This window comes from Anopheles arabiensis, chromosome 3 (assembly GCF_016920715.1).
Source record: "Anopheles arabiensis isolate DONGOLA chromosome 3, AaraD3, whole genome shotgun sequence".
Taxonomy (NCBI): Eukaryota; Metazoa; Arthropoda; class Insecta; order Diptera; family Culicidae; genus Anopheles; species Anopheles arabiensis.
The window spans coordinates 92,346,717-92,359,571 of record NC_053518.1 but is presented as its reverse complement, the minus strand read 5'-3'; the positions used below and the strand labels follow the sequence as shown (position 1 = coordinate 92,359,571).

General features: G+C 46.1%; 1 protein-coding gene and 1 non-coding gene across 13 annotated transcripts in view; both read left to right on the top strand.

Annotated features, from left to right (window-relative positions):
• Positions 1 to 12,855, top strand: part of LOC120904766 (dnaJ homolog subfamily B member 6) — a 66,586-nt gene that overhangs the window by 38,695 nt on the left and 15,036 nt on the right. The window lies entirely within an intron of this gene.
• Positions 7,918 to 8,086, top strand: LOC120905270. Its single transcript, XR_005739904.1, has one exon. It is a non-coding gene; the product is annotated as a U4atac minor spliceosomal RNA (small nuclear RNA).

The window sequence follows — 12,855 nt, the reverse complement described above, 5'->3', positions numbered from 1 at the left end:
TCTCATAGACACCGGCTCTCGCGACTATCTCGACAGGTTTTTTGGGGGAAAAGCCAAAAATACACGCGGCATCTATTTTAAGGAACACCGTTTAAAACCTCTCCTCAAGCCCCCAGTTCGAGCCCTCTGGCACACCAAGGGCCAGGTGATATTTGGGTGTGTGTGTGTGTGTGAAAGGTTCCGCAATGATCTCTGTCGCTCTCTCTCTGTGTAGCTCTTCTTCTGTCCCATAAAGAAGCTGATTTTCAACAACGATCGCGTGTTTGTAGATCTTTCGTCCTCTCTCTCTCTCTCTCTAGTTGCATTTGGTGTGCTTACTTTGGGTTGCTCCTCGGCTCCCGGACACGCATGCAAACCCCCCAAGCAAGCAAGGGAAGGTGCCGCACGGCCGCCACATAGTCGACATTTTTCCAAAAATATCCACACTCCACGCACACCTTCCGCGCGAATGTGAGCTAAAAATAGGAACAGGAACCGAGATCATCTTTTACACAGTACGAGGGTGTGTTTGTGTGTGCTGGCGGGAACAGTCTGTTCCCTCGGCTGTTTGCCCATTTTGGACGCGGATGCGGAAAATGAGAAGCGACTGGTGAATATGCGCGCGAAAACCAGCAGATGGAACCTGTTTGTGTTTTGCCCCGTGTTACCCCGGTGTAGGTCGTCTTCTGTCCAAGTGGGTTTCGGAATTGGGAGCGTTTTGGGGCGCGTTGTAGTGTTGTTTTCGATTTCATTTTTCTTCCCCCCATCTGAGACGAGTGAGATTCGTGTGACACTAAATCCTTTCGGAGGGGAAGGCACACGGGGAAAGATGAACGTATTAAAAAACAAACTAATGGGACGGACGACATCTGGAACGCTCTCCGCGTCGCGTCGGTGAAGAATGAGGAAGATCTTCGCCGTTCAAATAAATGTCTCGCGCCAGTGGATGACACTTCATTAAGTGGCGGTGGGGTTAGGACGGTTCGTTTCCCACCCTTCTGTTATAGATCCCCGATACAAAAGGCGTGAAGACGATCTCGCGCTCTCTGTTTCGGTTTCTCCCTCGCCCGATTTGGCTCAACTTGACCATGAACCTCACCCTGACTGACGGCGACCACAGGGTAGAGTGCCCTTTTGCCGAAATTTCAAAGGAAAGGAGAGGAAAAAAACGTATCCCGTTTCAGTTACATGATTTTAAATCCCTCGCTCCACACCTAATAACGGCACAGAGAGACGGTTTTTTTATCTTTGGCGCAAACTGTGTGATGTAGCGGTGACAGCTGTGAGATGGCGTGATACACACGCGATGCGCTCCAAGGGAGATGATGCGTAATTGAGCGCGATCACTTCATGCCCATTAATGGTCGTGTTTGTGTGTCGCCGGTAGGCAAGTGAAAGTAAAAACAGATCGCAACAACATATGGTAATGTTTAGTATGACTTTTTATGCATGAAACTAGATGCGATATGGAGTACGGTTCAGCCGCAGAGATGCTCTTAATTAGGATGTGTCCAATGCTTGTGATTTTGATTTGCAGAATTTCAGCCAATCAGACAAGCGTTTCAAGCTATTGTATGTTTGGCAGCTCGGGGACAGTTTTTAACTGTCATTCTGAATTTATAGCGTCGCGTTTTCCACACTAAATCTCCCTTTTTTGTTGCTTTCGGAGCTTTCATAGAGAAACGTATCTCCCGAAATGCACACACACCAAATAATCGTTGCCATAAATCAATCGAGGATGTATTTTAATCAACGCTAGCTGCAGGTCGTCCGTTCCCAGCACGCCCGAGCGAATGTGTTGTGCGTACGATAAGTGCCGACGGCTAAACGACGACACATCGCTGACGTTTCCCACGTCACAACTCACTCTACGGCGCGGTACGACACAACCAGAAGAGGCGTCGTCCATCAATCGTTTTTGCCCGTGTTCGATCGGTACGCCTTTGATGGTCGTTCGATGCGGTCCCACACGTCCCCGGGGCAAAACTCATCTCTCTCTCCCTCCCTTTTTACACTCTGGCTCGGTGCCTTATCAAGCGTGACAACGCCGCGACACAACACCTCGGGCACTGGTGGCCATTCTCTTGCGGATATCATCTCCCAATGTGCACTGTGTGCACTGTGTGATCGCAAACGGTTCGGAACGGCAGAGATAATTAAAGTGAGAGTAAATAGAAGAAATAAAAAAATCGACCCACGATCACATCAAAGTGAAGCGACCGAATCGAATGAATTGGACCGTGCAGTGAGGGGTTTTTTTTGCCGACACGCTGCACAAAATCGAACCAGAGATCGCAGGATGATGATACACAAACGCAAAACGTGTGTGTTTGTCTCTCGATGTCCAAAAAGAAGTGGAAAAACCGTCATACAATCAGGATAAAATGGTTTGTCTCTATCTTGCCGGGGGCATGATTGCATTTTCGCCATCAATTTATTTGCCAATTTGGTGACACTGACACGAGCAGCGCGTTTTGTTATGGGTTAATTTAAAAAAGCGAAAGGCATGTGGCAAGAGAAAGTGCAGAAATGCATCTTGTCCGCGAGTAGGGTCGGATAATTCCGGCGAAGAGAAGTATAACAGGGTGTGAATAATACATTCTGTTTTTGGGAGCGAGTTTGTTTAATTGAAAACCATTTTGCTTGCACACCCATGTTGCACAACTTAATATCGTTCCATATCGTTGCAACTTTTTTCCGAATCTCTTTTTAAAAGATGGTCACAAAGAGACATTTTGCCGTTGCTGGTTACTACCACTAAGTGGCCATTTCCAAACAAGAAACAAACTGCATTTGTTGGACGTTTTTCTATACGCGTCCTCCAGAAAAGGGCTGCACACAAGAAGATGGAAAGTTTTGCCAATCGATTGACGACAATCCGAAACCGTATGTGAGAAGGTTGTGGACGCTTTTTGCAATGTCCCGGCCCTCACATTCGACGCTATTTTCTTTTACTACTTGGGCGGTGGGAAACATTGAAGTCGAACACATCTTTCCCCACATAGCAATGTTTAACCCGCATATCTTCTCTGGCTTTTTTAGGGTTTAAATTGACGTGTTTTACCACGTCCGCTAGACTGAGAAGGAGCTCCTTACGTCCTCTCTTTGCTAACAGTTCCTGTATGGACATCGTGAAACATTGGTGCAATTATTTGCGTGAGAGAATAAAAACACACCAAGCCAAAGGCCCTGGAAAAACACAGAGAATATGCGGGTCGTTGCTCCTCTGTGTGTGTGACCCTTTGGCATTAGGAACTTTATCGTCTATTGAATGCTGGAGCGTTGTGGGTGTTGTTGGAGTATTCCACGCTTTGCTTGCACTGCTTTTCCCAACCACATTGCGCGTTATTGCATCTTGTAAAGTGTGCTTTTTTGTGTCTGAGTTTTTTCTTGCCTTTTCCTCTGTAATGACCCATCACCACCCCGCCTAACGAAGGAAGGATGGGCTCTAATGGGTTTCTGATGACGGTGGACTTTTGGTTGTCATGGCCTAGACTGAGAGAAATGAAATATTATCCTTTTGCCCAGGGATTTAGCCAAGGGGGCATGTCAATGTGAGGACGGTAAAGAATTGTTGGGAGAACTTTTTGATTGCTTTGTAAAAGGTGCAAAATTGGTATTTCCCTAAGACTACGAATAGGTTTGTTTTTCAATCAAGATATTCTCGATATAGTCTTATTCAATTAAGATATTGTTCGTATTCTCAACTGTTATTAGCTAAACTCCTGATACAATGTTTGCTCCCTTTCACGGAGCAAACTCCTTTGGGGCGAAGGATTAGCATAAAAAAATAATACTAAAACTCCAAATACATTCGACTGTGATAGAAATCCCAAATCACTTTCTTTCTCTCTCCTGTCAACCATTCCCTAAAAGAAATCGATTTCTTTTCGAAGAAATCACTCGTAAGATTCCAAAAGGCTCTGCCATACAGGGCGCTTAGCATTTATGTCTTGAAACCCCGCTGTCAGCTTAGCGTCTCGTTGGAATGACGTTGATTTAGAGCAGCTCCCTTGAAAGCCGAAACCACACTCCTGCTAGATTGGCGGCAATTTCATGCGCCCTACATATCAACCCAATCATAAAGACACAGGACGTGGTTGGCGATAAACAAAACCAAAAACAAAAACAAAAAACTGCCCGAAACAAGCAATCGCTCATGTTCGATTCGGATACGGAATGGGAAATTCTTTACGTCTCGGGCCGGTGACTTCGTTGTCGTGACCTCCTGGAGCATCCGCGGAGAATGTGGAATGGAAAGTTGAACCGTGGACAGTGTCCACCCTGGCGGTAGTGCTGTATAGGACCTCTTTCACTCACCCCGAGGGCACGGTTTACAAAAAGACGAAGGCTCTGGCAATGCGTATATATCCTCCCGTAGACCCGCACGCACAACGGCTCGCCGAAAAGGGCGCCTCGTATCGTTTTTGGAGGTGAAAGTATCAACCGAGCAGGTGGTTGATTTGCTCTTCGGTCAGAGCGGAAAGACAGCAGAGTGACCATTGCGTGATGGCGATAAGAAAACGAAAGCGAGCAATAGGTGGGGTTAGGTTGCTTATGTGTCGCACAAGCAAAACGATCGACAAATATTGAGGTTTGGGTTCAGCCGGTCCAGCACGGATGGAATGAGAGTCTTATCTAGTGCGGTAGATTAAAGAGCGAAGCTTTTTGACAGAATTGGCTTAGCAATGTAGGTTGTGGTTAGCCATTTCCTTAGAGTTGTGATAAGAATTTCGGTACATTTGCTACGATCAAAAAGCAGAGCTCGCTTAGAGAAAGCGCGAGGTTAAGTTAAATCTTTACATTGTTACATCAGGAAATGATAGAGATAAGGTGAAGGTATCGAGTGGCAATGACATGTTGCGTCGGTCTATTAATTATGAACCTGTGTGTTCGCTTTGCAAGGTGTAAAGCTCACCGAAGCTTATTATCATACCGTTACGCCCTTACGCGATTGAACTGAATTCTTAATCGGCCAAAGGCGATGAGCCGCTTCTTCGCTTCCCGGCCATAGAACAACACTTCATTAAAAGATTAATTACAAGTGGCGGTTTCGCTCAAGTGTGCGTTTTAACCGCCTTCCGAACTGATTTGAATATTCAAATATTGACTTCGATTAAATTCGTTTTTTCTTCTCCCGCTTTTGCGCGCCCTTATTGTGCGCACCACCAAAGAGCGTGAAGTGGACGCGATTCGCGCTGCAAAGCAGCTTATACACTTTACTGCTAGAATGGGAAAAAAACTTTTCCCTCCCCGTGACGCCACAAACAGTTCATTCGAAACCACCACCACCACATTGAGTGAACTTTATAACGCAGACTGGCTCTCTTGGTCTGTGCCCTTCCGATGAGCGAGCATTATTTTAAGAGCATTTGGGGTAGACTGTTGTTCTCAACAGCTTCCGAATCACGGCGTCGAAGGTCATCGTAAATTGGCTTATTTGTAGTGGGCATGGGAGGAAGGGAAGGTGTCTGATGCTTCGCATGCTTATGCTGTGGTATGTTGGTGCTCTGTGGTGGGTAATGATATTTCACGTGACAAAACGCGTTTCTAGAGCAATCCGATACAGACAGTGCGTGTTTGTCTCAAGTTGAAATACCAAGAAAGAGGATCGTGATGGTATGAAATTTCTTAAATTCGACACTGAACAGAGCTTCTACACTTGCCATCTTCGATAGCAAAAAGGGTTGAAATTCTGTATTGTTAACGTTCAACGTTAAAGACGATAGCACGCTCACTATTCTTACGACTCATCCAAGATTTGTGGTACAAGAACGAAACGGTTGGCTATTAATAGTGATATTTACAGCGAACGTTTAAATGTATTTCCGCCAATTTGGACCCACCTGCCCGCGCTTCCTGGTCGATTGTTTGCCCAAACTGTGTAGAATCTTCCAAGTTTCGTTAAAGAAGAGTTGTTGAATCTCCTTCTTCATTCTGTTCATCTTGTTCGGTCAGAAAAATGACCATTTTCCTTCTCGTGTGAGCATTTTTTGCTGCTTCAATGTCTGGTCATTTAGAACCTAATTCAAAATATTACCTTTTTAAAATAAAACGAATGAAGCTTCTTAATTTCCTGCCCAAAACGCTCTAGATCCCAAACACTTTTCCTCGAATCGTTTTCAATTCGTGATAAATTAAACACCATCGATGAGCGCACCGTCGCTTCCTGTGACAAGACCTATTTCCGAAAGCCTGGGTCTCCGCACGACGCGAATGTCCGCTTTCATTGCGAATTAATAGCGCAAGATAGATCCCTGATGCGCAAACCCAGGTCGTGTTCACGCTAAATGGAGGATTGTTAAATGCGCCTAGGGCCCGCTCCCTGATAGTCCACCAACCAGGGGGGAGAAGATCGTTTGCTGCTGCCATTCTTGTGGCCGGAAAACAGGCGACGAGCAGCAGCAGCAGCATCATCCATCTTGAGAGAGGCGGACAAAATTGATGGTGTCATGTCTCGGGGGGGTCTGTTGGTGAAGAAGAGAAGGACCAGTGGGGAAGAGGTGATAAAAGTTTACACTTCGCGGTGTCTTGTTCCATTCCGACATCAATCACGATATTTGCGCGCCGCGCCAGCCAGTCTGCGTGAATATGCGCGCGGCCACGACTTACTTCCTCTCCGTTTGGCTGGGAGAGACCGTTTCAAAAAGACCCGGTGGCCGACAAGAGGCGTTGCTGTAAATTGTGCTAGGAGGGAAACTATCATCGACTTTTCCTGCCCCTGGTTGTTGAGCCTCTTGAGCGCGATGGCGATGCGGGTCTCGGCGTGGAGGAGCTTTGATTCAATAGCTCAAGTCAACGTCAATTAAATGGATGGCCGATGGGAGGCTCTCGCGGGCTCTTCATCTCAGGATTGGGCCCGCTGACGGTTCAGCATTTAAACCATTACGTGACAAAGTTAGGTATGATTGTTTTTTTAATTCTTGTGCGCTTCCTTGTACGTGTCATTACGTTTCTTGAGCAGGATAGCGTGGCGGAGGACTGTTATTGGGTCAGGAATAGCACCTTTTCTCGTCTCGTGCCGGCTGTAGCAAACACTATCCGTAATGAGAAATATCCGACATGACCACTTAAGGGTTTGTGAAGCCTATGTGTTGTGCATCAGCACTTAGAAAATGAAGAACAGAAAAAAAAATCACACTGAAACGACCAGGCGGGTGGTGGAACGGGCATGACCGGCTTTGTGGAAAGTGAGATGTTTTAATGAGACACTCTCTGTCAGGAGCTGCTGCTGCTGTCACCTTTGGGAGCGCTCGGTGTGAATAGATTCTTTCCAGAGGAAGAAGAGCTCTTCGCCACCTCAGCTTTGATGACTGGGTAACGAATGTGTGCCATCCGTTTTGTCTGTGTCGTGTCGCGTTTTTTAGTACACCGGAGACAAATGTGCTCTGGAATCAGAGTTTTACTGGAGGAGTGGAGGCATTACTTCAATGAGACGGGAGTGACGGAATGAAAAATAACAGCCATTAGGCAAAGCGACACAGTTGCGAGACGCGAAAATCGAAGGTGCATTAGAGGAGATGAGTCATTTAGATGATTTAAACGAAGGTTGTTACTTGATTGAGTTTTATGGTTACTACATACATTGTTTGTATCAATTTATCAGCTATCTTACTTATTTTTATTCACTCTAACGCAAAATAAGGAAAATATGTTAATTGTCTTTTTCTTCTTTACTTCACAGGTAATTTAACGACCTTAAAACACTTCATCCTTGCGGTTAAGGTAAAATTTGATATTAAACATACTGATCGATAGCAGAAGGGGTTGTTATTGCAAAACGCGCGAGAGCCCTCTCTGCTCTGCGAGCGACAGCAGCGACTTCAGTCACTCTCTCACTCTCCCTTTCTAACGCACATTCTCGTTAGAAGCGAAATTACGCATCGCTAGCGCAGCACGCCGTGCGACGAACAAAGCCACATCAATCCGTCTCGCTCTTTCTTCCTTGTCTTGGGGAGCATAATGTCCAGTGAACGTGTAGTGAGGGCATTGATGCTGACAAACCCATCTTAAAGGGCAGGATCTTGAAGGTCCTGTTTCTTTGTAAACCCCCGTCCGTCGGTTCGCTTTCAAACAGCTGTACCAGGTGGTCGGAATTTTTGAAGCGTCCCTTTACTTTACAAGGGATGTGCAAATTGGTTGAGATGGCAGTGCAGGGTAGGGTATAAGACGATGGGGTTGCTGTGTACGTGCGTTCAGCTACTAGAGCAGTATGTTGAATGTTATGTTTATTGTGTATTTAAAGCGTTATTTATCAAAAGGAATTGTTTCTTTATGTATTTTAAATTCCATACATTTGCCATATCCCCAATAGCGAACGGCTACAGTGGCAATTTATTTTTCATTCCAATGAGTTTAGCCGTGCTTTGGTTGAGGCACATGCCTCCCAGTATCTCTGTGAGTTATTTGAATAAGGCAAAACAAAACAAAATGAACTCTGAAGTACAGTGAGGAGAACAACACAGAAAAAAAATCACACCACAAAAGCAATATGTTTTCATTTTCCAGTTGAACATTTTTTAACGATTGTTCGAAGCACGTGCCCCACCATCACCCTGTTTCTCTTCCACATACACCTCCGGTTGGACGGAACGGACGGAGTGGGTGTGCATCATTAATTAATTATTATGGCCTTGTGTTTCTGCCTGTTTGCATTGCTGCTGTGCTGTTTTTTTCTCAACTTCTCTTGCACACATCACCATGTTTCCCTCTGGCTCGGGTTTATGTTGTGCTGATTTTCCGTTTTCATTTTCCTTCGCAATGTTCGTCGAAGGAAGCTGGAGGAGGCCGGAGTAGTGGTGTGACCTTGCTTTTTTTCCTCGTTTCCGTTTGCCGAGATTGCCCGGCAGCGAAGATGCTGCAAGCGCTAGAGAAGATACGAACGAGCAATGCAACTTGAAGTTGTTTTCCGTTTTTTTTTGCAATGTGAAAACTCAGAGAGCGCTTATGAAAGCGCTTGATCTTCTCCTCGTGTTTCGATCAGTCAGTCATTGGGTCGGTCGGTCAGTGAGACTTATCGCACGAGATACGAGTCAGCATTGCTGTATTGTGTTGTTTTTTTGCTTGTATGTTTGTTTAACTTGGTGCTATCTTTCATCATTTTCTGCACTCCTCCGTATGTTTTGCACTGGAGATGAGGCAGAAGAACAACTCAGTGTGCTGTACAGAATTGTTTAAAGGGCACCTAATTGGATCTTTAAAGTATTATATTGCACTTCCCTTCAATTATTGTAACAAGCAAAACGAGACATCCAACATGCCAGAACGTAAGCCCACATTTTATGTTACTCGAAACTCATCGCGCCTAAATCCCTGTACCCATGTAAGTGGATCTCCCTGTCGTCGAGATGATGGGTCCCGGTGAAACATACACGCCCCATGTTTGTCATGTTCCGCTTTTATGCGATATTGCACCGTAAAATCAAATCACCGTGTCATGCAAACGGGTCGAGATGATGGTGAACACACTGGTCGAAAAGGTGCCTCTTAAACCACAAATGCCACCCACGGACTCGACCGACAGAGCGGGAGGGATCAGAGCATCAAACATCGTCCCTTACTTTCCCCGCGTTATTAATGTGGTCGTCAAACGTGTCGCGGGATGAAATTGATGAGACGAAGCAGGGGAAATGTGAATAAAATAATTAACCACTGGGATGGACACCATTGCCTATAGGATGAGAGCGGACAGAGAGTAGTAGAGTACGTAAAGGTACGCTTAACTGATGAACGAAAGCGAAACAGGCGAATCATCACCACCTGACCGACCAGATCGATCATAATTGGAGCTGCGTGATGGTGCGTTTAATGTTTCCGAGTGCTCTCAGTACGCTGGGAATGTTTGAACTCTTTCTAACTCGCCCCAGGGCGGCAAGTGTGTGTGCATGTGTGTGTTGGAGTACATTTGGTGAAAGAAGAAGATGATGATGATGATGGATTTATTATGATCAATTATGGACTCATGTTGAGTATCGGTGATGGAAGATTACAGGTGGCAAGTTTCTCTTTTAGCAGCCCATATCAACATTGACGAGCAACGTTTTGCTAGTGTATGATAGGATGTATTGATCCAGGAGTTAGTAAGGAGTTGGTTACGAGAGTGTTGAGAGTTATCGACGAAAAAGCGACACGATAATAAACACCAAGTGTGTGTTGCTCCATGACCTCTAATCACTTTGCATAAATTGACACCTCCATTTTGGATTTCACGGCTCAAGCAAAATTCACAACCACCGCTGCTTGAAGGTTGTGTTGAGTGTGTTGAACCTTTGAAAAGAAAATATCCGTTCATTAAGCCCAAGTCTTTAAAGTGCAAAAATTGAAAGTAAAAACTTATACAAACCACTGATGCAATATTGCGAGACAACCGCAAACAAAAACGGTTAAACTAATAAAAAGGGAATTGAAATCGCTCGCTTAAACTACTCCTCCCCCGGGGGCTAAGGGAACAGGCAGGCAGCAAGAGAGTGTGCATTAACGTTGATTTCCGGACCTTTAAAAGTCACAGGTAAAGCTCTAATAACCCTCAGCGGTCGCCGGCGCTCCCCCTCTGTGAGGTGTTCACGTCCCGTGAGTGAATCAACATAATAATGATGATTAGAGCCACCCGTTCATTAGTTGTGTGCGGGGCGGAAGAAAACATCTCCATCCAGGCAGGCCAATCCATCCCGTAATGGGGCGAACGGTTTCCTAGCAACACAACACAACACCACACAACGTGACGACGTTGGGATTTGGCAAAGCTCTTAATTTCATGCCCAATTTTTCACTTCTTCACGCAGCAGCGCGCTGAAGTGAAAGCTGTTGTCATATTTTGTTTTCCGCTTCTGGGAAGGGTAGATTTTTTGCATATCTCTCTTGAAGTTAGGAAACGGTGGGTTTGTCAGGATGAGAAGAAGCACTGTTGGTCGTTTGGTGGGGAAAATTGGAGAAGCGTAAGGATTTAATGGTGTGATTAACGTGTTTTTCAGGGAAAAATGGCATCCCTTTAAGTGGTATTTGTCATGCCTGTCGCAGTGTAGATTTTCCCTGGGAATGGAATTCAAAACTGCGCCAAACCAAACTCATTATTTATTGCTATGAATACACCCGCCACGCACACGTGCGCTCAATGCCGCAGACACAGTACAAACGAAGCGACTAAAGCACCTTCACCACTCTCAAAAGATGCGATGAAAGCGATATAATAGAGACTTATTGCCGGGGAAGTCTATCGAGGTGACCATTAATCCATTCCTCCAAACCGCCGACGACACCTTCCTTATTGGTCGGCATGATGAGGGTGGTGTTGGCGCAAGCGTGCTTTGAAATTGCCACCGGAAACGATTATGGCCGGGTTTGATCGCGCGTCGTAGATCGCGATCAGTATCGGAACGTGGAGGGCGCCTCGGCGGACGCCATCGATGTGGGTCATTGTTTCCGACATATCCAAAAGGCGGCCCCTAACCCTGACACCTTCCCAGACAATTGTGTCGCTGCCGCGCATGGACAAACATTATAGTTTCGAAGCAATGCAACGGGCCGGGGGATTTGCAGGCGACGAACCTTGGATATTATTGTTGCACTGCCAATAATGCGCGGGTCACTTTCGCTACAAAAGAGATGTTTGTTCGAGCAATCAGCGCGAGCATTGTGTTCTAAGCTGGTGGCACAAAAGGGGGCCATTGAATGACACTTTAATTGAAGAATCGTTGGACTAAAAGAGCACCAAAGCTTCAAATGATAGTCCACTGTTGAGACACATTTCCGGGTCGCGGGCTTTCCTTCAAAGATGTATTCCTGCTTCCATCTTTCTTTCTTCCTGGAGACTGTTCCTACGTTTAATTGCACCGTTTAATGCTCCCTAATGGCTGTCAATTCAGCTGTCCACATCGTGACTGTAATGAGACAGCAATGGGGCGGGTGGTAGGAATCTCTTTTTAATCGTTAAAATCTTTCTATTTTCTTCATTTCTTTACACCCGAACGGTGTTTGCAGCACAGTGGACTAGTTTCTGTGTTCGTACGTTTAATGCTCACTGCTCTCTAACGATTTATGCGAGAGTATAGAGTGCGCCCTTAAATGCCCATCAACTGCTTCTGCTACTGCTGCTGAAAAGTCTATCCCACGAGGAACAAGAGGGTAAAAGTGCATTGCGCGCGCGCACCCTATGTGCACGTGTTTTGCAAAATGCATTTTTGTAGCAAATCTTTTTGCGCTTTGCTCCACCTCCTCCTCCCCCTATTTGGTGTTTCTCGTGTCCGATCGACCTCGATTTTTCATCACCTTGCGCGCTGCTACTACCACCACTCCCCTACCCAGCCGAGATCACACTGGGAGCGGGAGAATGAAAACACACCAAACACGTAAACGTTGGCACACAGCCTTAGTACGCAGGTTGCTTTTGCTCTAAAACGTTTGCGAGGTGATGAAAAGGGGGTGGTTCGTCCGGGGTGATGATGGTGGCGACTCCATTCGATCGTTCGATCGTCGTGGGTGCTCGCGCGCAACGAGAGCGGAGATAAGCGGCATGGGAAAGTTCGTCCGTAACTTTCTCGGCTCCTTTTTGCTTTTGCGCGCGCTCTGTATGGACTTGTGGATGGAATCTGGCGTGGAAAAACACAACAATTGCATGCTGCCGAGGAGAGTATGCTGGGCACAAGCACACAAACGTTAGAGCTCGCGCGCGCGCACCAAAGTTCGTTCGTCGTCCGCTCCCGTGGTCTTCTCCCGCGCCTAAAGGTAGGAAAAGCAATCAGCGGAAAGCTAGCCAGATAGGGAAAAGATAGATGGATAGTATCGCGCAGTGTGCCGGCTATTGCGGATAATGGAGTGTAAGTAGCTCTTCTGTAGTTGATCGCCGCCGGATGATGGGTTTCTTCTCCGGTGCTGGAGCTG